Genomic DNA, 25,447 nt, shown 5'->3' on the forward strand with positions numbered 1-25,447 from the left:
CCCTTCTTTAAAGGCTGTTAACTTGACTGGTTTCCGAAGCCATCCGTGTCATTACGGAGAGATTTGGAGGGTTTTAAGTTAATAACGCCGGGCGGAACCGGCGGATGGCAAATGCCAATCCAGGCCGCTAAGCTCCCCGGAATCAACTGTGATCGGGAGCCAAGAAGTGGACAAGGGAAGGTATAATCTCCAGGAGGCCTGCTCCATGACTCCCTCCGATAAGGGCTCAGGACGGGGGTCTTTGGCAGGCGCAGATCATCACTCCCGTTGAGCCACTCCTGCGCCTGGATGAGACATTGGATGAGAAAAGGAGGAGGAGGAGGGGAAGGAGGTCCATGGACCCAAAAGCCCAGACCATGGGCCCTCTCTGCCCCATCGCCACCTGCACCAGACCCTATTAAGGCTTCCAAAATCCTCCCCAGAGCACCTTTCCATGGGGCAAGGAGGACAGTCACGGAGAAAGGCGTCCAGACTGTGTTCTGGACATGCCTAAACCACACCTCGAGGATCCACGCAGGGATTGGGACGTGGCTTGGAGCAGAATCAGAACCCGACTCCCAAAAGCTTGGTTTCAAAGGATGGTGGTTGTCCCCTTTTGAACGTTGGCCAATGTTTCTGGGAAACTGAGTTTTGAACCCTCGTTGCTTGGCCACGGAAATCCAGTGGGCGACCTTGGGTGAGTCACACTCTCTCAGCTCCAGAGAACAGACAAGTATCCAGAGCTCTGAGGACAACCTGGGAAGGAATCCCACTGGAGCATTGCAGCACACCCAAAGACCTGGGAGTCACCCTGGACCATGCTCTGACCTACAAGAAGCACTGAACATCAAGCAAAAACTGGGCGCTAGAAACAATATCATACAAAAGCTGACTGGCACAACCTGGGGATCACAACCAGACACAGTAAAGACATCTGCCCTTGCACTATGCTACTCTGCTACTGAGTCCTCTTGGAACTGGACACTCCAGTCAATCAAGGGATCATCTGCATACCCACGTTGTGGGAGTTGGAGTCCAAAACACCTGCAGGAAGGGCAGAAGTTGGCCCATGCTTTTGTCCTCTTGGAACTGGACACTTCAGTCCATCAAGGCGTCATCTGCATACCCACGTTATGGGGGCTCAAGTCCAAAATACCTGGAGAGGGGGTCCAAGTTGGCCCATGCCTTTGTTCTCTAGGAACTGGACACTTCAGTCCATCAAGGGTCATCTGCATACCCACGTTGTGGGAGTTGGAGTCCAAGACACCTGTAGGGAGGGCCCAAGTTGGCCCATGCCTTTCTCCTCTTGGAACTGGACACTTCAGTCAATCAAGGGGTCATCTGCATACCCACATTGTGGGAGTTGGAGTCCAAAACACCTGGAGGGCCTGATCTAGACCTAACTTGTCACACAGGTCCAATATGGCCAACAGAACCTATTGGAAGGGTTTGGAGGGATTGACCCACCTGGGTGGAATTGTATTTCACCTTACATCCAGAGAAAACTCTGAATTGCATCGATGACAGACCCAATATAACCAACTTTGAATACTGGCGGAGTTTGAGGATGGTTGCCCTTAAAATTCGGGAGCTGTAGTTCACCTGCATCCAGAGAGCACTCTGAACCCAGCCAACAATGAATCTGGACCAAACTTGGTACACAGACCCAACGCGGCCAACTTTGAATACAGGTGGGGTTGGGGCGTGACTGACCTTGGCATATGGGAGTTGTAGTTCAACTGAATCCAGAGAGCTCTCTGCACCCCATCAATGATGGATCTGGACCACACTTGGAACACAGACCCAACGTGGCCAACATTGAATACAGGTGGGATTGGGGGTGATTGACCTTGGCATATGGGAGTTGTAGTTCACCTGCATCCAGAGCGCTCTCTGCACCCCAACAATGATGGATCTGGACCAAACTTGGCACACAGACCCAATGTGGCCAACTTTGAATACAGGTGGGGTTGGGGGGGGGGTGATTGACCTTGGCATATGGGAGTCGTAGTTCACCTGCATCCAGAGAGGTCTCTGCACCCCATCAATGATGGTTCTGGACCACACTTGGCACACAGACCCAATATGGCCAACTTCGAATTTAGGTGGGGTTGGGGGGGGGGGGGGGGTTAATTGACCTTGGTATATGGGAGTTGTAGTTCACCTGAATCCAGAGCGCTCTCTGCACCCCACCAATGACGCTTCTGGATCACACTTGGCACACAGACCCAACGTGGCCAACTTTGAGTACTGGCGGGATTTGGAGGTGATTGATCCACAATTTTGGGAATTGTAGTTCACCCACATCTTTATGTATTTCCTAATTCATAAAAATACAACAGCAAATAATTTTATCCTAATAAATAGCATTACGAATGACTAAACTAATACTACCGAACATCCAAAAACAACCAATGCCTTTTGCATCCAAGCTGGTAAGAAATAAAAGCAGGAGATATGCCACAAATAAGGGAAAACTTAAGGCGAAACAAGGCATTGTTCTGCCGCAATCCGCCTTGCTTGCAATCCCTTTCCATTTGGGGAGCCGTTGCCCGGTGTGTCCTTCCCCTCCCAACCCACTCCCGCTTGGCCCACCTTATTAATTAGGGTTATTAGTCCCCTTGATAGCAAATAGCTTTCAAGGTGACATACGACGGGGAAGACTCACAGATAAAAAGGAGCCCAATTAAGCAATCAATAAAACCACCCAAACGAAAACATATTAGGCAGGAACTTAATGGAGAGATCAAGATGTTGCACGCTGGCACCTTGCGCTGGCACAGAACCAGGCGGGATCAGATCCGATGGCTGATCCTCGAGTGCCTGAAACAGGAGACTTTCCTCGTGGGTCCTCCAGCGTGATTCCATGCAGAAGTTTTGCAAACTTTTTGGCTGCGGGGAACAGAGAAGCACGAGAGGAAAGCAACGGCCCTTCTTCGTCTCTCGCCTCTGCACAGGGAGGTTCTAATAGCAACAGCAGAACTCTGTCCTCGTTGCCACGGGCCTTGACAAACCCTTTCCTAAGAAGGACGTAATGTGGTCATCTCTGCCGCCACTTTCATAGAATCCTAGAGTTGGAAGACATCTGGTGGGCCATCTAGTCCAACCCCATTCTGCCAAGAAGTAGGAAAATCACATTCAAAGCACCCCCGAGAGATGCCATCCAGCCTCTGGGTTGTTGAGGGTTTTTTGGGCAATATGGCTATGTACTGTCGAAGGCTTTCATGGCTGGAATCACTGGGTTGTGGTAAGTTTTTCCAGGCTATATGGCCATGTTCTAGAGGCATTCTCTCCTGACGTTTCACCTGCATCTATAGCAAACATCCTCAGAGGTAATGAGATCCCTTTTACTCTGCTTCAAAGCCTCCAAGGAAGGAGCTTCCCACTACCACGCTCCAGGGCAGAGAGTTCCACAGTTGGACAGCTCTCTCACACAATCAGGAAGTTCTTCCTCATGTTCAGGTGGCATCTCCTTACTTTCCTGTAGTTTGAAGCCATGGCTCCATTGCGTCCTAGTCTCCAGGGAAGCTCAAATGAAGCCTGCTCCCTCCTCCCTAGGACTTCCCCATACCTCTTGATCCCTGGCCCTTATCATGTCTCCTTCTGGTCCCTTCTGGAGTGAACAACTGCACTGCATCCTGTCAGATCCCCAAAATCTGGAGGAAAGCAAGAGTCATAGCCATCTTGAAGCCTGGCAACAACCGTAATGATCTAAAAAGCTATAGACCAATCTACTTGTTATGCCAGCTCTACAAAGTTCTGGAGAGACTTATTTTGCATCGAATTATGGAAAAAATAGACCCATGTCTGATTCCACAGCAAGCTGGCTTCAGGAAAGGCAAAAACTACACATCGCAAGTGCTGAACCTGACTCAGATGGCTTTGAAAGGCAGCAGATCACAGGCAGCGACATCTTCGACCCACCCTCTGGATATCAGCCAGCACGCCAACGGCTAAATCAAGAAATAGTTTTCTAAGATCTACAGAGACACTCGTTGGAACACCTCAGCAAGCAAGAGTCCAAAAGCGGCAGGCTCAAACCAGAACCTCAACCAATGGCTGATCCCAAATGAGAGACTCCCCCCTGGGCACACAGAAGATGGGGCGACTTGGAAGGCGCTGGACAGACTGCGCTCGGGCACCACGAGATGCAGAGCCAACCTCAAGAAATGAGGCCACAAAGTGGAATCCACGACATGCGAGTGTGGAGAAGAGCAAACCACAGACCACCTGCTGCAATGCAACCTGAGCCCTGCTACATGCACAATGGAGGACCTTCTTGCGGCAACACCAGAGGAACTCCAAGGGGCCAGAGACTGGTCAAAGGACATTTAATCAACTACCAAGCTTGCAAACTTTGTGTTTTGTTTGTTTGTTAAAAAATGCAAAACAACTGTTTGGTTTACTCCTGACACGATAAATAAATAAATCACGTCTCCTCTCAGCCTTCTCTTCTGCAGGCTCAACGTGCCCAGCTCTTGAAGCCACTCCTCATAGGGCTTGTTCTCCAGACCCTGGATGCTTTGAGTGGCCCTCTTCCTCTGGACACATTCCAGCTTAGTCAACATCTCCTTTCAACTGCGGTGGCCAGAATGGGACACAGTATTCCAGGTGACAGTTTGGGGAAATCAAGCTTTCCGAGTGTAGTGCTTAGCTTTCCAAACTCAAAACAGTGCTTGGGGAGGGCTCACTCATGCCCTGAAGAGCAGACACCGATGTTCAGGGACGCCCTTCCTCAGCCTGACACTTTTCCAACCCTTCTTGGGTCCAAGTTCTGCTTGTTTACAAAGCTATTTAGGGAGGCAAAGAATATTCAAAGATGTTTGTTGAAAAACTGCTTGTAGAAATGCAGAGATGGATCTCTAGAGACATAAGGCAAGACATCTGGCTCTGGACTGCCCACAACGGCAGGTCTTGGGAGCCCTTTCTGACCAGCACTTCGGCCTCAACCAGTCCAGGTCCCAAACTCTGCCCAGCTTGTCCTTTGGCCGGAAAGTCTCCCTAGGAAGAAATTGGCTGGAGGAAAAAGAGCAAAGCTCCTCCATGCACCAGGTGGAATTTGTTGGGAAAAACTGTACACCGAGAGACTTCACAAACATGCAGCCTCCCAAAGCCGCATTTCCCAGCCAGAGCCGGAAGGAGAACCGCTCTGCCAAAGCCCTGGCGATCCCTCGGAGAGGCACTCACCGTCAGAAGGGCCCCGGCCATGGTTCAGCTGGGAAGGGGGCCGGTGTCATCGAGGAACTCACAAAACACCTGGGGATTTTGCAAGCCCAGCTTCACTTCTTTTAATTCTCTGTGCCATTGCAGAGAGGAGAACCCCAAGCGCCATGCACGGTGCAACTCCCGTTGCAAAACCAGTCCTTCCCATGAGAGCCAGGCTTCAGCACATTGTCCAGGAAGAGCCTGACACCGCGGCTCTCTTCCTTCCCAAGGGGTGGAGGCGGCGTTCCAGGTGGAACCAGATTTACCTGTCCTGCCTCCTTGCCTTGGAGGCGCTCAGGTGTTTCCCTCCCAACAGGTCAGCCGGGCCTAAACACAACCACGGGCAAAGCAGGGAGACGCTGCTGGTGTTTCTGGGCATGGGGAGGCTTTGTTTCAGAGAGAGAGAAAGTGTTCCTGCCCTCAGAAAAACCTGCCCAATAGGTCATTTGAAGGGCCCTGGTCCCTTTCCCCCAAATGCTGCAAGCAAGGATTTCCAAAGTATTAGGAATGGGACATTTTTGGGTTGTTCATTCATTCAGTCATCTCCGACTCTTCGTGACCTCATGGACCAGCCCACGCCAGAGCTCCCTGTCGGCCGTCACCACCCCCAGTTCCTTCAAGGTCAGTCCAGTCCCTTCAAGGATGCCATCCATCCACCTTGCCCTTGGTCGGCCCCTCTTCCTTTTGCCTTCCACTTTCCCCAGCATCATTCCCTTCTCTAGGCTTGGCTGTCTCCTCATGATGTGGCCAAAGGACTTCATCTTTCCCTCTAGTCTCCTTCCCTCCAATGAGCAGTCGGGCTTTCTTTCCTGGAGGATGGACTGGTTGGATCTTCTCGCAGTCCAAGGCACTCTCAGAACTTTCCTCCAACACCACATCTCAAAAGCATCTCTCTTCCTTCGCTCAGCCTTCCCGAAGGTCCAGCTCTCACCTCCGTAGGTTACTACAGGGAAGACCATGGCTTGGACTAGGTGGGTTGTCACTAGGGGTGTGCAAATCTTCATTTTTAAATCTTAAGTCGTACGAGGGTTGAATGAAAAGTAATGCCTCCACCTCCATTACTTGGGTTTGGATGGGAATATTTTAATAAATCACACGCAGAAATAATCCTTAGAATGTGCTCTTTAACTACCACTATTCCCTTTCCCACATAATCACCAGACAATTGGATACATTTCTGCCAACGATGAACAAGTTTTCTGAAGCCGTCATGGAAGAAGTCAACACTGTTTCCGCAACCCAGATCTTCCGATAGCCAGCAAAGCAATAATGTGACCCACATGTTCTTGTGAAATGTAGATTATGCTTGAAATGTCTCTCTGAGTGATACGACGATTGTCCTGAATCAATCTGTCAAACTTTTGCTTGTGAAACTCAGTGGTTGCTGTCACAGGACGTCCAACTCTTTGTCACGCAAGTCAGATGTTCCCGCCTCAACATCTTTAAACTTACTCGCCCAACGGCGCACAGTCCTCACATCAACACAATCACCATCAACAGATTGCATTCTCTGATGGATCTCCTTTGGGGTGACACCTTCTGCTGTCAAGAATTCAATGACTGCACGTTGCTTAAGTCGCATTGACTGACTGTATGCACAGTGTTCCGTACTTCGCACTTTAACAACACAACCGTCCAATGCTAAGGCTTCCCACCAAAATGGAACTGTAGAGGAGAGTCTACTGAACGAGCCAGTACCTTCTGCATACACTGCTTAGGTCACATTGACCGACCGTCTGCGCAGAGTTCCATACTTCACACTTTAGCAACACAACCGTCCAATGCTAAGGTTTCCCACCAAAATGGAACTGTAGAGGAGAGTCTACTGAACAAGCCAGTACCTGCCACATATGTTGCTTAAGTCACATTGACCGACCGTCTGCGTAGGATTCCATACTTTGCACGTTAACAACACAACTGTCCAATGCTAAGGCTTCCCACCAAAATGGAACTGTAGAGGAGAGTCTACTGAACAAGCCAGTACCTGCCACATATGTTGCTTAAGTCACATTGACCGACCGTCTGCGCAGGGTTCCATACTTTGCACTTTAACAATACAACCGTTCAACGCTAAGGCTTCCCACCAAAATGGAACTGTAGAGGAGAGTCTACTGAACAAGCCAGTACTTGCCGAAAACCAGGACTGCCACCTGTTGAGGAGTTACGAAGGTGGATGCATTACTTTTCATTCAACCCTCGTAAGCTTTGTATATACTAGGCATGGGCAAACTTGAGCCCTCTCTCCAGGTGTTTTGGACTTCAACTCCCACCATTCCTATCAGCCTCAGGCTCTTTCTTTTTCCACTTCAACCGCTTCAGAGGGTCCAACTCTCCAAGATGATTTCCGAATTGCGTGGGCTTTTGGCTTCCTCCTCTTTGAAGTCTAGATGGAAGGCAGCAAAAGGGGGACCATTTTTTAAACCGGCTCCCACCTGCACCCAGTGATCGATGGGCCTAATTTCCAGCCTCCCCAGAACCGCCTCTCTTCGTGGGGCAAAGGAGACAAAGCTGTTGCTCCTTCCTTCCTTCCTTCCTTCCTTCCTTCCTTCCTTCCTTCCTTCCTTCCTTCCTTCCTTTCTTTTTCTCTTCTATTGGTCATCCTCTGACTCTGACCAATCCCAACCCTGCTATATGCCTGTGGGACGTGGACTGTCTACAGACGTCATACACAACTCCTGGAACGATTCCATCAGCGCTGCCTCCGGAAAATCCTGCAAATCTCTTGGGAAGACAGGCAGGGAAACGTCAGCGTGCTGGAAGAAGCAAAGACCACCAGCATTGAAGGGATGCTCCTCCACCACCAACTCCGCTGGACCGGCCACGTTGTCCGGATGCCCGACCACCATCTCTCAAAGCAGTTGCTCTACTCCGAACTCAAGAACGGAAAACAGAATGTTGGTGGGGAGGAAAAGAGATTGAAAGATGGGCTCAAAGCCAACCTTTAAAACTCTGGCATAGACACTGAGAACTGGGAAGCCCTGGCCCTTGAGCGCTCCAGCTGGAGGTCAGCTGTGACCAGCAGTGCTGCAGAATTTGAGGAGGCACGGATGGAGGGTGAAAGAGAGAAACGTGCCAAGAGGAAGGCGCATCAAGCCAACCCTGACCAAGACCACCTTTCGTCTGGAAACCAATGCCTTCACTGCGGGAGAAGATGCAGAGCAAGAATAGGGCTCCACAGCCACATACGGACCCACAAGAACACTGGAAGACAATCATCCTCGGAAAACGACGGATCGCCTAAGAGACTCTGATCAAGCTTCTCCCTCTCAAAATCCAGCTTAAATTTTTATACCCCTCCGTTGCAGATTTCAATCTGCTTTTTACCCCAGAGAGAAAGAAAGGAAGAGAAAAGAAGAACGGAGGAGGAAGGGGGGAGAATGCACACCGAATTAAGAGGGGGAGTTTTTGACAACCGACCGCCAGCCCCTTCGATGCTGCCTCTGCCGCAAGATAAACATCATACATATTTCATTGGAGGGGTTTTAATAAATAAGTCATTTCGGTGAGAAAAGAAACCCCACTTCTTTTGTGTGTGAAGGGGGAAACAGAAGGAACGGGCAGGCACATCTGCCGAGAGCGGGAGGCCTTCTTCTCTCCAACCATCTTTTCACTTTTTTAAAATTTGGAAGAGAGCAAATGCTTCGAAGCGAGAGAGGAGAATGGCATGAAAAATCTCCCCGCCTTGCCCTCTGCCCACTCCATCCAATCAAGGCCTCTCCAGAGAAATCTACATCTTGCTTGGAGTCCCATTTATCTCCAGGAAGGTTCGGCATTTTCTCTCACGCTGAGGGCCAAAGGCAATTTCGGAGAAGTCTCTTTCGGGATGTGGGAGCATCACTCTAGTGTAGGCCTGGGCAAACTTCTGCTTTCCCTCCAAGTGTTTTGGACTCCAACACCCACAACGTGGGTATGCAGATGATCCCTTGATTGACTGAAATGTCCGGTTCCAAGAAGACAAATGCATGGGCCAACTTCAGCCCTCCTTCCAGGTGTTTTGGACTCCAACACCCACAACGTGGATATGCAGATGATCCCTTGATTGACTGGAGTGTCCAGTTCCAAGACGACAAAGGCATTGACCAACTTGGGCCTTCCCTCCAGCCGTTTTGGACTCCAACTCCCATAACATCGCTATGCACATGATCCCTCGCTTGACTGAAATGTCCAGTTCCAAGAGGACAAAGGCATGGGCCAACTTTGCCCCTCCCTGCAGGTGTTTTGGACTCCAACTCTCACAACGTGGGTATGCAGATAATCCCTTGATTGACTGGAGTGTCCAGTTCCAAGAAGACAAAGGCATGGGCCAACTTCGGCCCACCCACCACGTCTTTTGGACTTCAACTTCCACAACGTGGGTATGCAGATGACCCCCTGATTGACTGAAGTGTCCAGTTCCAAGAGGATAGAGGCATGGGCCAACTTTAGCCCTCCTTCCAGGTGTTTTGGACTCTAACTCCGACAACGTGGGTATGCAGATGATCCCTTGCTTGACTGAAATGTCCAGTTCCAAGAGGATAAAGGCATGGGCCAACTTCGGCCCTCCCTGCAGGTGTTTTGGACTCCAACTCCCACAACATGGGTATGCAGATGATCCCTTGATTGACTGAAATGTCCAGTTCCAAGAGGACAAAGGCACGGGCCAACTTCTGCCCTTTGGACTCCAACTCCAACAACGTGGGTATGCAGATGATCCCTTGAATGACTGGAGTGTCCAGTTCCAAGAGAACAAAGGCATGGGCCAACTTCGGCCTTCCCTCCAGCTGTTTTTGACTCCAACGCCCATAATGTCACTATGCAGATGATCCCTTGCTTGACTGAAATGTCCAGTTCCAAGAGGACAAAGGCATGGGCCAACTTAGGCCCTCCCTGCAGGTGTTTTGGACTCCAACTCCCACAACATGGGTATGCAGATGATCCCTTGATTGACTGGAGTGTTCGGATCCAAGACGACAAAGGCATGGGCCAACTTTGGCCCTCCTTCCAGGTGTTTTGGACTCCAACTCCCACAATGTGGGTATGCAGATGATCCCTTGATTGACTGGAGTGTCCAGATCCAAGAGGACAAAGACATGGGCCAACTTCAGCCTTCCCTCCAGCCATTTTGGACTTCAACTCCTGTAACGTGGGTATGCAGATGATTCCTTGACTGACTGAAATGTCCAGTTCCAAGAGGACAAAGGCATGGGTCCTCCCTTAAGTGGCTGAGAGGGGAAAGGAAGGGGCCTGAAGCTGTTAGGAATGGTGGGTGTTCTCTCAGAATGTCTAATTAGTCTATCTTTCACTCCCTCCATTCTCAAACCTAATCTGGCTTCTCAGGAAAACTTCTCATCGAAAAAAAGCCATTTCACAAGGGAAGTGAAATCCTTACTTTCCATTGCCTGGGAACAAGCACGGGAATCCTAAAGGACCTCCTCGGCCTGAAATTTCCTCTGAAGACTAGCAGACTTTTCACTTTGAAATCCTTCAGTTCCCTCATCCTCTGAAACATCAGAAAAATCCCCTGGCACTTGCTGGGTCACAACAAGTGCAGCCTGAGGAAATTGGAGAAGATAGATGTTTGTCAAGGTCAGAGAGATTCGAGCTAAAACAACAGGGATGGCAACTAAGGACTCGCTTCTCCAAGCAGCTCAGTGATAAGGAGAGCAGGTGCAAAAGAAGTGATGTCATGGGAGGGATTTTTGGCTTTTAAAAGTGGTTCATGTTGATACAATCATTGTGAAAGCAACACTGCGTACAGGTACAGACTTCTTGGGAAGAGCCATGAAGTTCATGTAATCAAGTGTCAAGCTGTGTCTGTGTTCTGGTTTTGCGAGGCATAGTTTTGCCTGCCTGGGATTTATGTACCCTGTTGCACATGTTGCTGGAATTATCTTAGAGACTTTCTCGGAATTGATTTTTCGGACTCTTGGCTCTTATGGACATTGCCTGGTGAACTTTGATTCCTTTTTTGCTTGCTTTTCATATATCCAGCTTTTATTATACTCTGCTTTCAATAGACCTTTACATTGGGTTATGTACACAGTGTGTGATTTGTGGTGAAAAGAGGCTTCAGGGCTGTAGTGCAACACCTTGACACATACACCCGAGTCATTTGAGCTCGGTCGCGCCTGCCAAAGTGTGACAACGGCTGTGTCCCAAAGCCGGGAAAAGGACTCGAGGACTGCTCTGGTTCCCCCACCTGCCTCTCTCCTCGCCTTCATCATCTGTCTGTCGCCGATGCGCTGATGCCGGCGTTGCTTCGGGATGCTCTCTGGGCATCTCGGGGTTACCATGGCAACGGGTAGCATTCATCCCCGATGATTAACTGGTATCCATGGCAACCGAGTGAACCGTTTTTTGGCGTTAACCTGGTTTCTCTCCCCTCCCTCGGCCCACCCGCTGCTCAACCCACTCCCCCCCCCCACCACATCTTTCACAATTTGGAAATGATCACAGCTAAATCTTCCATATCGCATCCAAGTTGGAGAGGGAGAGGCTCTCCAAGGAACAAGGCTAGATGTGTATAGCCGAAGAATTGGCAAACTTTGGCCCTCCAGGTGTTTTGGACTCCAACTCCCATAATTCCTAACAGCCTACCGGCTGTTAGGAATTATGGGAGTTGGAGTCCAAAACACCTGGAGGGCCAAAGTTTGCCCATGCCTCATCTAGAGGGACATTGTGAGTAGGAACTGGGGGGATGCACATCCCTTGACTGGTCTGTGTATGTGTGTACACACACATCCACACCTGTGAGGCTTAAGCACAGCTTCATTGACTTGGGAGGGGGCTCAAGGGGTCATCTCCTCTTACTATGAAGGGCATCAGTTTCTTGCCCTTAACCTTAAGTTGGTCATAGCATCACAAGGTCCTAGAGCTAGAAGAGACCCCAAGGGCCGTCCAGCCCAGCCCCCTTCTGCTAGGCAGGACGGCACAAGCAAAGCTTTCCCGACAGATGGCCATCCAGCCTCATTAGGAAGTTAATGGAGAAATAGGGTGATAGAATCATAAAATCCTAGAATGGGAAGAGACCCCAAGGGTCATCCAGTCCCCTAGTGAAGGAGACTCCACAGTGTCCCACTGTGTCCCACTAGAGTTGGAAGAGACCCCAAAGGCCATCCAGTCCAACCCTCCTCTTTCTGCCAGGCATGAAGGCACAAATTATCTCCCCAAAGGGCTTGACATAAAAGCATTTGCACAGAATTTAAAATATACAATATACAAAAAAAAAAAAACCCTCCAGAAGTAAACACAAACAGTAGCATTCTCTCCTGACATTTCGCCTGCATCTGTGGCTAATGGCACCTTCAGAGGTTCTGTTGCTAGTGAGGCAAGTGGAGTGTATATATGTGGGATAATATCCAGGGTGGGAGAAAGAACCCTTGTCTGTTTAAAGCACGTGTGAATGTTGCACTTAGCAAGCTTGATTACCATCAAGTAGCCATGAAGCTGCAAAGTCAGTCAGTGAGAGTATGTGTATAAAGCTACATGGAATATATATATAACGGTGCTCCATGCAGTCATGCTGGCCACATGATCTTGGAAGTGTCGACTGACAACGCCGGCTCTTCGGCTTAGGAATGGAGAAGAGCACCACACCCCAGGGTTGGACACGACTGGACTTAATGTCAGGAGAAAACCTTTACCTTACCTATATATACATATGGAATGATTTCCATGGTTGGATAAATAACCCTATAGCCCAGAAAACCTACAACAACCCAACCCCTTTCTGTCTGAAGCAAGTTTCAACATTGCAATTAGCAAGCTTGATTAGCATTGAGTAGCCTTGCAGCTGTAAAGTCAATTAGTGAGAGTATCTGCATCGAGGTAGCTTGGCTATTGTTGCCTGGAGGCATCCTTAGTTTAGGAGGTGTTGACTGGCACTTGGTTGTTTACTGACTGGAATTCCCCTGTTTCCAAGTGGTGCTTTTTATTTATTGTCCTGATTGTGGTGATTTTAATACTGGTCATGAGATATATGATCATCATCCTCATCATCATCATCCAACACCCAGGAAGGTCCCGGGCTTGGGAAGGCTTGCACTTCCAGGCAAAGAAGCCACGTCTTGTTAAATATAGGGCCGTGGTGGCACAATGGGTTAAACCCTTGTGCTGCTGAACTGCTGACCTGAAGGTCTGCAGTTCAAATCCACAAGCAAGCTTGTTTTCTGCTACCCTGGAGACTAGGACACACAACAATGGCTTCAAACTACAAGGAGGAGATTCCACCTGAACATGAGGAAGAACTTCCTGACTGTGAGAGCCGTTCAGCAGTGGAACTCTCTGCCCCGGAGTGTAGTGGAGGCTCCTTCTTTGGAGGCTTTGAAACAGAGACTGGATGGCCATCTGTCAGGGGTGCTCTGAATGTGTCTTTCCTGCTTCTGACTGTGAGAGCCGTTCAGCAGTGGAACTCTCTGCCCCGGAGGGAGTGTGGTGGAGGCTCCCTCTTTGGAGGCTTCTAAACAGAGGCTGGATGGCCATCTGTCAGGGGTGCTTTGAATGTGTCTTTCCTGCTTCTGACTGTGAGAGCTGTTCAGCAGTGGAACTCTCTGCCCTGGAGTGTGGTGGAGGCTCCTTCTTTGGAGGCTTTGAAACAGAGGCTGGATGCCCATCTGTCAGGGGTGCTTTGAATGTGTCTTTCCTGCTTCTGACTGTGAGAGCCGTTCAGCAGTGGAACTCTCTGCCCTGGAGTGTGGTGGAGGCTCCTTCTTTGGAGGCTTTGAAACAGAGGCTGGATGCCCATCTGTCAGGGGTGCTTTGAATGTGTCTTTCCTGCTTCTGACTGTGAGAGCTGTTCAGCAGTGGAACTCTCTGCCCTGGAGTGTGGTGGAGGCTCCTTCTTTGGAGGCTTTGAAACAGAGGCTGGATGCCCATCTGTCAGGGGTGCTTTGAATGTGTCTTTCCTGCTTCTGACAGTGAGAGCCGTTCAGCAGTGGAACTCTCTGCCCCGGAGTGTGGTGGAGGCTCCCTCTTTGGAGGCTTTGAAACAGAGGCTGGATGGTCATCTGTCAGGGGTGATTTAAATGCAATATTCCTGCTTCTTGGCAGACTGGGGTTGGACTGGATGGCCCACAAGGTTGCTCCCAACTTCTATGATTCTATGTGGTAAGCTTCTGACAGCCCTAGTTCCTGTCAAACTAGCAGTTCGAAAACATGCAAACGTGAGTAGATCAATAGGTACTGCTTCTTTGGGGAAAGGCAAAGAGACACTCCAAGCAATCTTGCTGGACACACAACCACGATGTGACAACGTAGCCTCCTCAGCTTGAAAACGGAGAAAGCACCTTCCCAGAGCCGGAGATGAAGCCGGAAATGAGAGGAGAAACCTTTGCCTTTGTTTGTGTTTGTCCGTCTCATTGTATATGATTGTAAAGGCACTGAATGTTTGCCTATGTCTGTAAGTGTTGTAATCCGATCTGAGTCCCCGATCGGAGAAGGGCAGAATATAAATATATAATGTACTATTATTATTTAGAATTTGGAGAAGTTCCTTTTTCTGGACTGCTACTCTTTTGCTTGTTGTTTGCCAAAACTGGGGTGAAGACAGGCAAACGAAGGGAAGTGCTCCAAAAGAGTACCAACGGGTCCGTTTTGTCACTTCCACTTACTCATTCTGCGGCATCCCCCATTCCCTTTGTTTCAATACGCTTCCAAACATTATGGCCACAGCGCTGTGTTTTATTTATTTATTTGTTAACATCAGGACATCAATACAACAATACAGGAAAACAACAATCCATCGTGTCTCATCAATAGAATCAACATCCAATCTCGTTGTCCATTAATCCATATTCCAGTAATCAATCAATTGCACTGCTTAGTTGAAAGCCTGTTCGAAGAGCCAGGTCTTCACTCTCTTCCGGAATGCCAGTAAGGAGGGGGCCGATCTAATGTCTGTAGGAAGGGCGTTCCACAGCTGGGGAGCCACTACTGAGAAGGCCCTGTCTCTCGTCCCCGCCAAGCGTGCTTGTGAAGCCAGCGGGACCGAGAGCAGGGCCTCCCCAGACGATCTTAGCATCCTAGTAGACGCACTGAATGTTTGGCATCAGGTGTGTGTTTCACAGCCAAGGGGCCGCCACTGAGAATGCCCTGTCTCTCATCCCCGCCAGGCGTGCTTGTGAAGCCGACGGGACCGAGAGCAGGGCCTCCCCAGACGATCTTAACATCCTAACTGGTTCATAGGAGGAGATGCGCTCCTATTAACAACCTAGCTGCCGATCGTTGGACCAATTGAAGCTTCCGAGCAGTCTTCAAAGGCAACCCCACATAGAGAGCATTGCAGTAGTCTATATGGGATGTAACCCGTGGCTCATGTTTAACTTCCTGTCCACGAGGACTCCAAGATCTTTTCCACAAGTCCTGCTCTCGAGCCAGGCCTCATCGTCCCCCATTTTGCATTTTTGCATTTCGTTTTTCCTGCCCAAGTGGAGTATCTTGCATTTGTCCCTGTTGAACTTCATTGTGTTCGTTTTGGCCATTCATCTCTCTAATCTGTCAAGATGGCTTTGAATACTTTGCTCTGCTTCAAAGGCGGAAAGGAGTCCATTTTCTTTTCCCAAAGTTCGCAGCCAACTTTTAGTTTTCTGCGACGGGAACGGGCGCCTGTGTTCTTCATCGCTTGGCGATGCTTTCAACGTCCCTTTTTGCAACGTCCCGCAGCGCGGCCATCTTGCTCTCCTCCTCCTCCTCCTCCTTTCTCATTTGAAGGCCCACTTCCGCCCTGGAAGCCTCACATCTCCATCTCTGCACCGCCGGGCGTTTGATTTCAATGCCTCCGAAACCAAAGACTCCACAGGAAGGGGAGACATGAATCCAGGAAAGGCTGAGGCTTTTTGTCAGGCGGAGGAACAGAGGGATGGCACCGTTTCTGCACTCAAAGGCCGCTTGAATAAGACTAGGACCAAACTCAGCCTCTTTGCCTTTGTCTCCCCCTAAAACCCCCCATTTTCAAATGGATTCCTTTTCTCTGGATGTTTTTAGGCCATCGCCTTGGAGAGAATAATAGGATCCTTTCCCCTTCTCCCTGGCACTGCTGAGACTGGGGAGACCATGCTGGGATCTGAACCTTTATAGGGTCAACTGGAGCCTGGTTGGTCACCACGTGTCTCTTGACCTGTTAGAGCTTCAACCGCATTCATTGGTTTGGGGAACATGCCCTGAGCTCCCCCTCCTGGCAAAACTATGAACGGCCAACTTGGCATCAGGTTGCACAGGTTGCAATATGTGATTCATAGAATCATAGAATCAAAGAGTTGGAAGAGACCTCCTGGGCCATCTAGTCCAACCCCATTCTGCCAAGAAGCAGGAATATTGCATTCAAAGCACCCCTGACAGATGGCCATCCAGCCTCTGCTTCAAAGCTTCCAAAGAAGGAGCCTCCACCACACTCCGGGGCAGAGAGTTCCACTGCTGAACGGCTCTCCCAGTCAGGAAGTTCTTCCTCATGTTCAGGAGGAATCTCCTCTCTTGTAGTTTCAAGCCATTGTTCCATTGTGTCCTAGTCTCCAAGGAAGCAGAAAACAAGCTTGCTCCCTCCTCCTCCCTGTGGCTTCCTCTCACATATTTATACATGGCTATCATATCTCCTCTCATCCTTCTCTTCTTCAGGCTAAACATGCCCCGCTCCTTAAGCCGCTCCTCATAGGGCTTGTACTCCAGACCCTTGATCATTTGAGTCGCCCTCCTCTGGACACATTCCAGCTTGTCAATCTCTCTCTTGGATTGTGGTGCCCAGAATTGGACACAATATTCCAGGTGTGGTCTAACCAAAGCGGAATAGAGCATGAATGGAGCATGACTTCCTTAGATCTAGACACTAGGCTCCTCTTGATGCAGGCCAAAATCCCACTGGCTTTTTTTGCCGCCACATCACATTCCTGGCTCATGTTTAACTTGTTGTCCACGAGGACTCCAAGATCTTTTCCCCACGTCCTGCTCTCGAGCCAGGCCTCATCGTCCCCCATTCTGTCTCTTTGCATTTCGTTTTTCCTGCCTAAGTGGAGTATCTTGCATTTGTCCCCATTGAACTTCATTATGTTAGTTTTGGCCCATCCTCTCTCTAATCTGTCAAGATCCCTTTGAATCCTGCTCCTGTCTTCTGGAGTCTTGGCTCTTCCTCCCCATTTGGTCCCGTCTGCAAACTTGATGATCCTGCCTTCTCACCCTTCATCTAAGTCATTGATGAAGATCCTGATCAGGACCGGGCCCAGGATGGAACCCTGCTTTGGGCACTCCACTTGTCACTTCTTTCCAGGATGAAGAGGAAGCCTTGGGGAGAATCACCCTCTGGGTTCGTCCATTTAACCAATCCACCTCATCGTCGTTTTGCCTCGCCAACATTGGACTAGTTTGTTTGCCAGAAGGTCATGGAGGACCTTGTTGACACCTTCTATACACCAGAAGGCGGCTTAGGCCCTGTCTACACTGGCCATTTAATGCAGATCAAAGCTAGCTCCAAACCAGACCAGAAACACCTACGAAACGCACAATAAAGGTTCCTTAACGAACATCAACATGTTACGGTTTGTGTGGCCTCCTCTGGAATCATCTGCACCCTCAAACCATGTTCCTTCAATACCACTTTGAACCTGCATTAAATGCTGAGCAAGATGTAGTTCTACAACAGGTTTTGGCAAACTTGGGCCCTCCAGGTGTTTTGGACTTCAACTCCCACAATTCCTAACACTCTAACAATTCCTGGCAGTGGCGATCCCTATTAGTCCTCTACTATCCCACTTTACAGCTGTTTTTCAAACGTCCCGGTTTCTCTCGCCGCCTTCCATTTTCCTCCTTTGTCCTCAGCTTTCCTCTGAGGCTGCAAATGGAACTGAACATGCAAAAGTACTAATTACACCAGGCCTTGGCAAACTTGGGCCCTCCAGGTGTTTTGGACTTCAACTCCCACAATTCCTAACAGCCTACCGGCTGTTAGGAATTGTGGGAGTTGAAGTCCAAAACACCTGGAGGGCCCAAGTTTGCCCATGCCTGTTCTACACCTTCTATGCCTGTCCTTAGCCAAACTGCAACTCCCAGGATTCCACGGCATTGAGCTGGGCAGTGAAAATATCAGCAATTTCAACAGAGCTTTCAGACGAAGGGAAAACTTCTGTCATTTTCTACAAGAGATGCCATTTTTCTACATATTTCTGTCCAATGGGACTTGAGCCTCCACAGATGTTGCTATTGTTGGAAAGAGCAACCTTTCTCAAGCCTCTACTAGGTATTTATTATGTGTGTGCATTGGTATACAGTTTTCCTTAACTCCAGGCCTTGGCCACCACGTGATCGGAACTGGGACTATTCAGGACTCAGACTCCATTTTAGAATATGTATGCTTAGAGACTCCATTTGACTTTCAGACAGAGACTCTATTAGACTCTCAGAATAGAGAGATGCTTTATATTATGGACTGTTAAGATTCTAAGAAGGATGCCCTGTGTCACCTAAACAGAAAAGGGCTGCAGATCATGTGATCAGATCTGGGCCTGGTCAGGACTCAGACTCCATTTTAGAAACAATATGCTTTCAGAAGCCAGTAGAAAACAGTATGCTTTTAGAAGAGTGTAGAAACAGAATGCTTTAGAGAACAGAGACTCTATTAAACCTTCAGAACACAGAGATGCTTAGACTATTGTCTGTTGATAATGAGAAAGGTGCCCTGTGTTACTGTTAATGTTTATTGCTTATTTTCTCTTATGTGTTTTATTGTTTTGCATTACTTGTTGTTATTGTTTTTATTATTGATGTATTGTGGGCTCGGCCTCATGTAAGCCGCACCGAGTCCCTTGGGGAGATGGTAGCAGGGTATAAATAAAGTTATTATTGTTATTATTATTATTATTATTATTATTATTATTATTATTATCTGCGCAGAGAAACTACTGCAAATCCTATCTGTAACTGGATTGATATGCAAAGTACCTGTATGCTGAATACATGAAACTCTAAAATTACAACAGCACAACAAAAGAGAGGAAACAAACAAGGACATCTAATCACCTCTCAACAAACATTTGCTCCAGGCATTGTCAGGCCATTATATGTTAATCAAGGTGGTCAGTTGAAACATTCACACCTAGCTCCAGCAGACAAGAGTCCTTTGTCCCACCCTGGTAATTCCACAGATATATAAATCCTTTTTCCTAGTTCCAACAGACCTCACTACCTCTGAGGATGCTTGCCACAGATGCAGGCAAAACATCAGGAGAAAATGCCTCTAGACCATGGCCATATATTTATTTATTTATTTATTTGCAGTTCTTATATTCCGCCCTTCTCACCCCGCAGGGGACTCAGGGCGGATTACAGTCAACACATATATGGCAAACATTCAATGCCAGTTTGACAGACAACATTTAACACACAAATACACCGAGGCTATTTAACTTTTTTTTTTTTCTGGCCGCCAGGGGAGCTGCTGCTTTTCATCGTCCATCAACGACACCGATGAAGTTCTTCCGCATTCCACATTCCCCGGAGTCTTCTTTCTTTATGGCCTCATAAATTAGTTAAATTTAGCCTCCCACACAAGGTGGTCCCTTATTTTCCTACTTGACAGATGCAACTGTCTTTCGGGTTGCAAAGGTCGACAATGGGCTACACAATGGCTGGACACCCACTCCAGCCCGGGCTGGCTTATATAGCCCGAAAAAACCTACAACAACCCAGTGATTCTGGCCATGAAAGCCTTCGACAATACATTGAATACATGAAGTTTGTGAATAAACCAACTATGTTACTTGTAAAGAAGTCTGCTCATTTTTGGTCTGTTGAAAGCATGATTTAAACCAAGACGTTTTAAGGGAGTAGAATTTTTTTGGACAACTGTAAGGACACTTCTGAAACTCTGCTATACACATATATGTGTGGTTTTTGTGCATTTGCACATCTCAAAAGCTGCACATTGCAAGTGCTGAGCCTGACTCAGCACATAGAAGATGGCTTTGAAAGGCAGCAGATCACAGGAGCTGTCTTCATAGACGTGTCAGCAGCCTATGAGACTGTGAACCACCGCTGCCTCCTCCTGAGAAAAATGTATAGTATCACAAAGGACAACCACCTCACCCGCCTCATAGGAAACCTGCTACAAAACAGGAGCTTCTTTGTTGAGTTCCAGGGCCAGAGAAGCAGATGGCGGAAACAGAAGAACGGCCTGCCTCAGAGGAGCGTGCTTGCCCCATCCATGTTCAACATTGACACAAATGACCAGCCACTGCCAGAAGGGACAGAGAGCTTCATCTATGCTGATGATCGTGCCATCACTGCTCAAGCAGGGAGCTTTGAGATGGTTGAACAGAAGCTCTCTGAAGCTTTAGGTGCTCTTACTGCCTATTACAGGGAAAACCAGCTGATCCCTAACCCATCTAAAACACAGACATGTGCTTTTCACCTCACCAACAGACAAGCATCCCGAGCTCTGAAGATTACCTGGGAAGGAATCCCACGGGAGCATTGCAGCACACCCAAGTACCTGGAAGTCACTCTGGACTGTGCTCTGACCTACAAGAAGCACTGCTTGAACATCAAGTAAAAAGTGGGTGCTAGTAACAATATCATATGAAAGCTAACTGGCACAACCTGGGAATCACAACCAGACACAGTGAAGACATCTGCCCTTGCACTATGCTACTCTGCTGCTGAGTACGCATGCCCAGTGTGGAACACATCTCACCACACTAAAACAGTGGATGTGGCTCTGAATGAGACATGCTGCATTATCACGGGGTGTCTGCGCCCGACACCACTGGAGAAGTTACACTGCTTAGCTGGTACTGCACCACCTGACATCCGCCGGGAAGGAGCAGCCAACAGTGAAAGGACCAAGGCAGAGACATCTCCAGCTCATCCCCTGTTTGGGTATCAGGCAGCACGTCAATTACTTAAATCAAGAAATAGTTTTCTAAGATCTACAGAGATACTTGCTGGAACACCTCAGCAAGCGAGAGTCCAAAAGTGGCAGGCTCAAATCCAGAACCTCAATCCATGGCTGATACTGAATGAGAGACACCCTCCTGGGCACACAGAAGACGGGGCAACTTGGAAGGCGCTGAACAGACTACGCTCTGGCACCACGAGATGCAGAGCCAACCTCAAGAAATGGGGCCACAAAGTGGAGTCCACGACATGTGAGTGCAGAGAAGAGCAAACCACTGACCCCCTGCTGCAATGCACCCTGAGCCCTGCCACATGATGCACAAGGGAGGACCTTCTTGCGGCAACACCAGAGGCACTCCAAGGGGCCAGATACTGGTCAAAGGACATTTAACCAACTACCAAGCTTGCAAATTTTGTGTTTTGTCTGTTTGATTGTTTGTTTTGCTCTGATAGAAATGTAATACAATTGTCTGGTTGCCTGACACAATAAATAAAATTTTCCAAAAGGTATCCTGGAACCAAACTCCAGTGGATACGGAAGGTCCACTGTTCCTTTAGCAGACAATTTGGCAGAAGTTAAGGTAAAAAAATACCCTGGTCTCATCGTGTTTACTAAAAAATTGCGAGCAGAAAATGGGCAATTTTCTGGCTCGTCCCTCCGCGGGATGTGAAATCCACGCTTCGCTTTTGGGTGAATCCAAGCGGAGAAGCGCTTGCTCATTTCAGCTCGAGACGCCTTCCTCCAAGTTGGAAGGTTCAAGACAAACAGTTGACAGAGCCACCGAAACCTTTGCGACCTTCTTCCAACACTTTGGCTGTGTGTCTCCTGGCATTTGGGATGCCGTCGCGATGCCGCTCCCATCCAGCCTCGGCAGGAAGGCCAGGCAGACAGAGAGGCAGAAGGCACACTTTCGAAAATAAGGAGAAAGAGCCCACGCGGAATGGGCATATATATATATTGTGTGTATACATCATAGCCTGCTTGCATTAATGTGTGGGCAGCCAGAGCGAGCGCATGGTGTCCCAGAAGGGAAAGTGCAAAGAGAGAGTCGTATTTTTAACGCCGCAACTGGGTCAAGAGCCGCCTGGAGTCGGATGGATGCATCCTGCAAGCGAGGCGCGCATTAAAGAAGAGAGAGGGAGCGCGAGAAAGGGAGGAAGAACGCATGAGTGCGCACACATGTATCCTGGCGAAGTGCATCAGAGGCTTGACCTCCAACAACACCCCATTGCCTTCTGTGGCACCTGCAAGATCCAGAAAACACTCCAAAATCCCAAAATGATGGAGTGGTCAGGATTGTTGAGAGCAGCCTGGCGTTAGCTCCAGCTGCAAACTAGCTCTCTATTGCCCCCTAAAGATATCTATCTATACACATAAAAATGTAATGTTAGTTTGTGGGACTTACTTATTGTGTCAGTATCAACCAGACATTTTTAACAATTTTTTAACAAACAGACAAAACAGAGTTTGCAAGCTTCGTAATTGATTAAATGTCCTTTGACCAGTATCAGTCCACTTGGAGTGCCTCTGGTGTTGCCGCAAGGAGGTCCTCCCTTGTGCATCATGTGGCAGGGCTCAGGGTGCATTGCAGCAGGTGGTCAGTGGTTTGCTCTTCTCCACACTCGCATGTCGTGGACTCCACTTTGTGGCCCATTTCTTGAGGTTGGCTCTGCGTCTCGTGGTGCCCAAGCGCAGTCCGTTCAGCGCCTTCCAAGTCGCCCCGTCTTCTTTGTGCCCAGGAGGGAGTCTCTCATTTAGTATCAGCCATTGATTGAGGTTCTGGGTTTGAGCCTGCCACTTTTGGACTCTCGCTTGCTGGGGTGTTCCAGCAAGTTTTTGTAGATCTTAGAAAACTATGTCTTGATTTAAGTCGTTGATGTGCTGGCTGATACCCAAACAGGGGATGAGCTGGAGATGTCTCTGCCTTGGTCCTTTCACTATTGGCTGCTCCTTCCCGGCGGATGTCAGGTGGTGCAATACCGGCTAAGCAGTGTAATTTCTCCAGTGGTGTCGGGAGCAGACACCCCATGATAATGCGGCATGTCTCATTCAGAGCCACATCCACTGTTTTAGTGTGGTGAGATGTGTTCCACACTGGGCATGCATACTCAGCAGCAGGGCAGATGTCTTCACTGTGTCTGGTTGTGATCCCCAGATTGTGCCAGTTAGCTTTCGTATGATATTGTTTCTAGCACCCACTTTTTGCTTGATGTTCAGGCAATGCTTCTTGTAGGTAAGAGCACGGTCCAGAGTGACTCCCAGGTACTTGGGTGCGCTGCAATGCTCCCGTGGGATTCCTTCCCAGGTAATATTCCTCAGAGCTCGGGATGCTTGTCTGTTCTTAAGGTGAAAGGCACATGCCTGTGTTTTAGATGGATTAGGGATCAGCTGGTTTCTCCTGTAATAGGCAGTAAGAGCACCTAAAGCTTCAGAGAGTTTCTGTTCTAACATCTCAAAGCTCCTTGCTTGAGCAGTGATGGCACGATCATCAGCATAGATGAAACTCCCTGTCCCTTCTGGCAGTGGCTGGTCATTTGTGTAAATGTTGAACATTAACGAAGCGAGCACGCTCCCCTGAGGCAGGCTGTTCTTCTTCAAACCAGAAGTTTGTGGGATTAACATAACTCAAAAACCACCGGACGGACTGAAATCAAATTTAGACACAAGACACCTCTCAAGCCAATGAGTGACCATCACTCATTAAAACACTGGAAAACACAGAAGAAGGGATGCAAAAAGCCAAAAAAATAAAAAATGCATTACAATGCATGTGCATAATCACATATATACACATATACACACACATATATACATGTATATACATACAAAGCACATATACACAGACTGGGCCACAGCAACGTGTGGCAGGGGATGGCTAGTAATTAAAAAAATATTTGAATACTCATTACGAAATCAGAATTTCCAAAATTGGATGGGGTCCGTATCATAACTATAATGAGTTCACTGCTTTTTCGTTACTTTTCGTTAAGTAATTGTGCCAATGAGGACACTTCAAGGGTCCCTTTCTCCTTCATTTTTACAGCTATTGGCATGAAACTTGGTACGGTTATAGAACCCAGTGACCACTGTGTGCCCACCAAGTTTCAGAATGTTTCGCTCCTCCACTGATTTTGGGGGAATTTTCAAAATTTTTACAAACAACATTAACAAAACCCTACAAGAGCACTCTCCTTGAATTTTCTGCACAATGACACAAGATGACAGGAGAGCATTCACTCCCAGTTTCTGAGAGATTCACACATATACTGATTTTTGGGGGATTCAACCATTCATTGGGACTCTGTCAGGAAGGAGGACCTCTTCCTCCTCCTCATTGGGGCTTTCTGATGCTGAGCGGAATTCTGGGAAATGTAGTTCAGGGCAAGGCCTTTTGCATTCTCTGCCATAGGGCTCCTCGCCTTCCCAAACTACAGTTCCCAGGATGCTGTGCTCTCTCTACAATGTAAATAGAAAAAGTCATTACACGCTCAACTGGCTGCATCCCACTTAACATTCCAGCTTCCAGAGAAGTGGCAACAGAACGACCTCCCTCTTGCATAAAACCCTATACGGCACCGGCCCTGCGTACCTGTCCGAATGTATCTCCTTCTACGTCCCGCCTTGGAATTTAAGATCTTCTGGGGGAACCCTGCTCTCGTCACAAATGAGATTGGCTGGGACGAGGGACAGGGCCTTCTCGGTGGTGGCCCCCCGCCTGTGGAATTCACTCCCCAGGGAAATTAGATCATCGTCATCCCTCCTCTCTTTCAGAAGGAAATTAAAAACATGGATATGGGACCAGGCCTTTAGGTAATCTGGCAGACTGACAATGGACAATGACGACTAAAGTTTTGGAACCAGATTATGATAAGCGGAATGAATTTATTAATTATGGACTTGGCAAAACAATGGCCACCAGGCTAGCTTTTTATTGTATTAATGTAATGTTTTAATTGTTATAATTATTGTTATTATGTATTTTATTGTTTCAGCAGTGACCAGGGGAGCATTTGCACAATTAAAACTTGTGCGCCAGCTGCGCCCAGACCTTGGGAAGTCTGACTTGGTCACGGTAGTCCACGCTCTAGTGACATCCCGTATAGACTACTGCGCGCTTGTGAAGCTGGTGGGACCGAGAGCAGGGCCTCCCCAGACGATCTTAATGTCCTAACTGGTTCATAGGCGGAGACGCGTTCGGACAGGTAGGTCGGGCCAGAACCGTTTACGGCTTTAAAGACTAAAGCCAGCACTTTGAATTGTGCCCGGTAGCAAATTGGCAGCCAGTGGAGCTGGCGCAGCAGCGGAGTTGTATGCTCCTTGAGTGGCGCTCCTGTTAGCAACCTGGCAATTGTGGGAGTTGAAGTGCTGGACCATTTGAAGCTTCCGAGCAGTCTTCAAAGGCAACCCCAC

General features: G+C 48.5%; 1 protein-coding gene across 6 annotated transcripts in view; it reads right to left on the minus strand.

Moving 5' to 3' along the window:
• DAB2IP (DAB2 interacting protein) overlaps window positions 1-25,447 on the minus strand; it is a 225,715-nt gene that overhangs the window by 165,952 nt on the left and 34,316 nt on the right. The gene's annotated exons all lie outside the window — the stretch shown is intronic.

This window comes from Anolis sagrei, chromosome 11 (genome assembly GCF_037176765.1).
Source record: "Anolis sagrei isolate rAnoSag1 chromosome 11, rAnoSag1.mat, whole genome shotgun sequence".
In the NCBI taxonomy this organism is placed as follows: Eukaryota; Metazoa; Chordata; class Lepidosauria; order Squamata; family Dactyloidae; genus Anolis; species Anolis sagrei.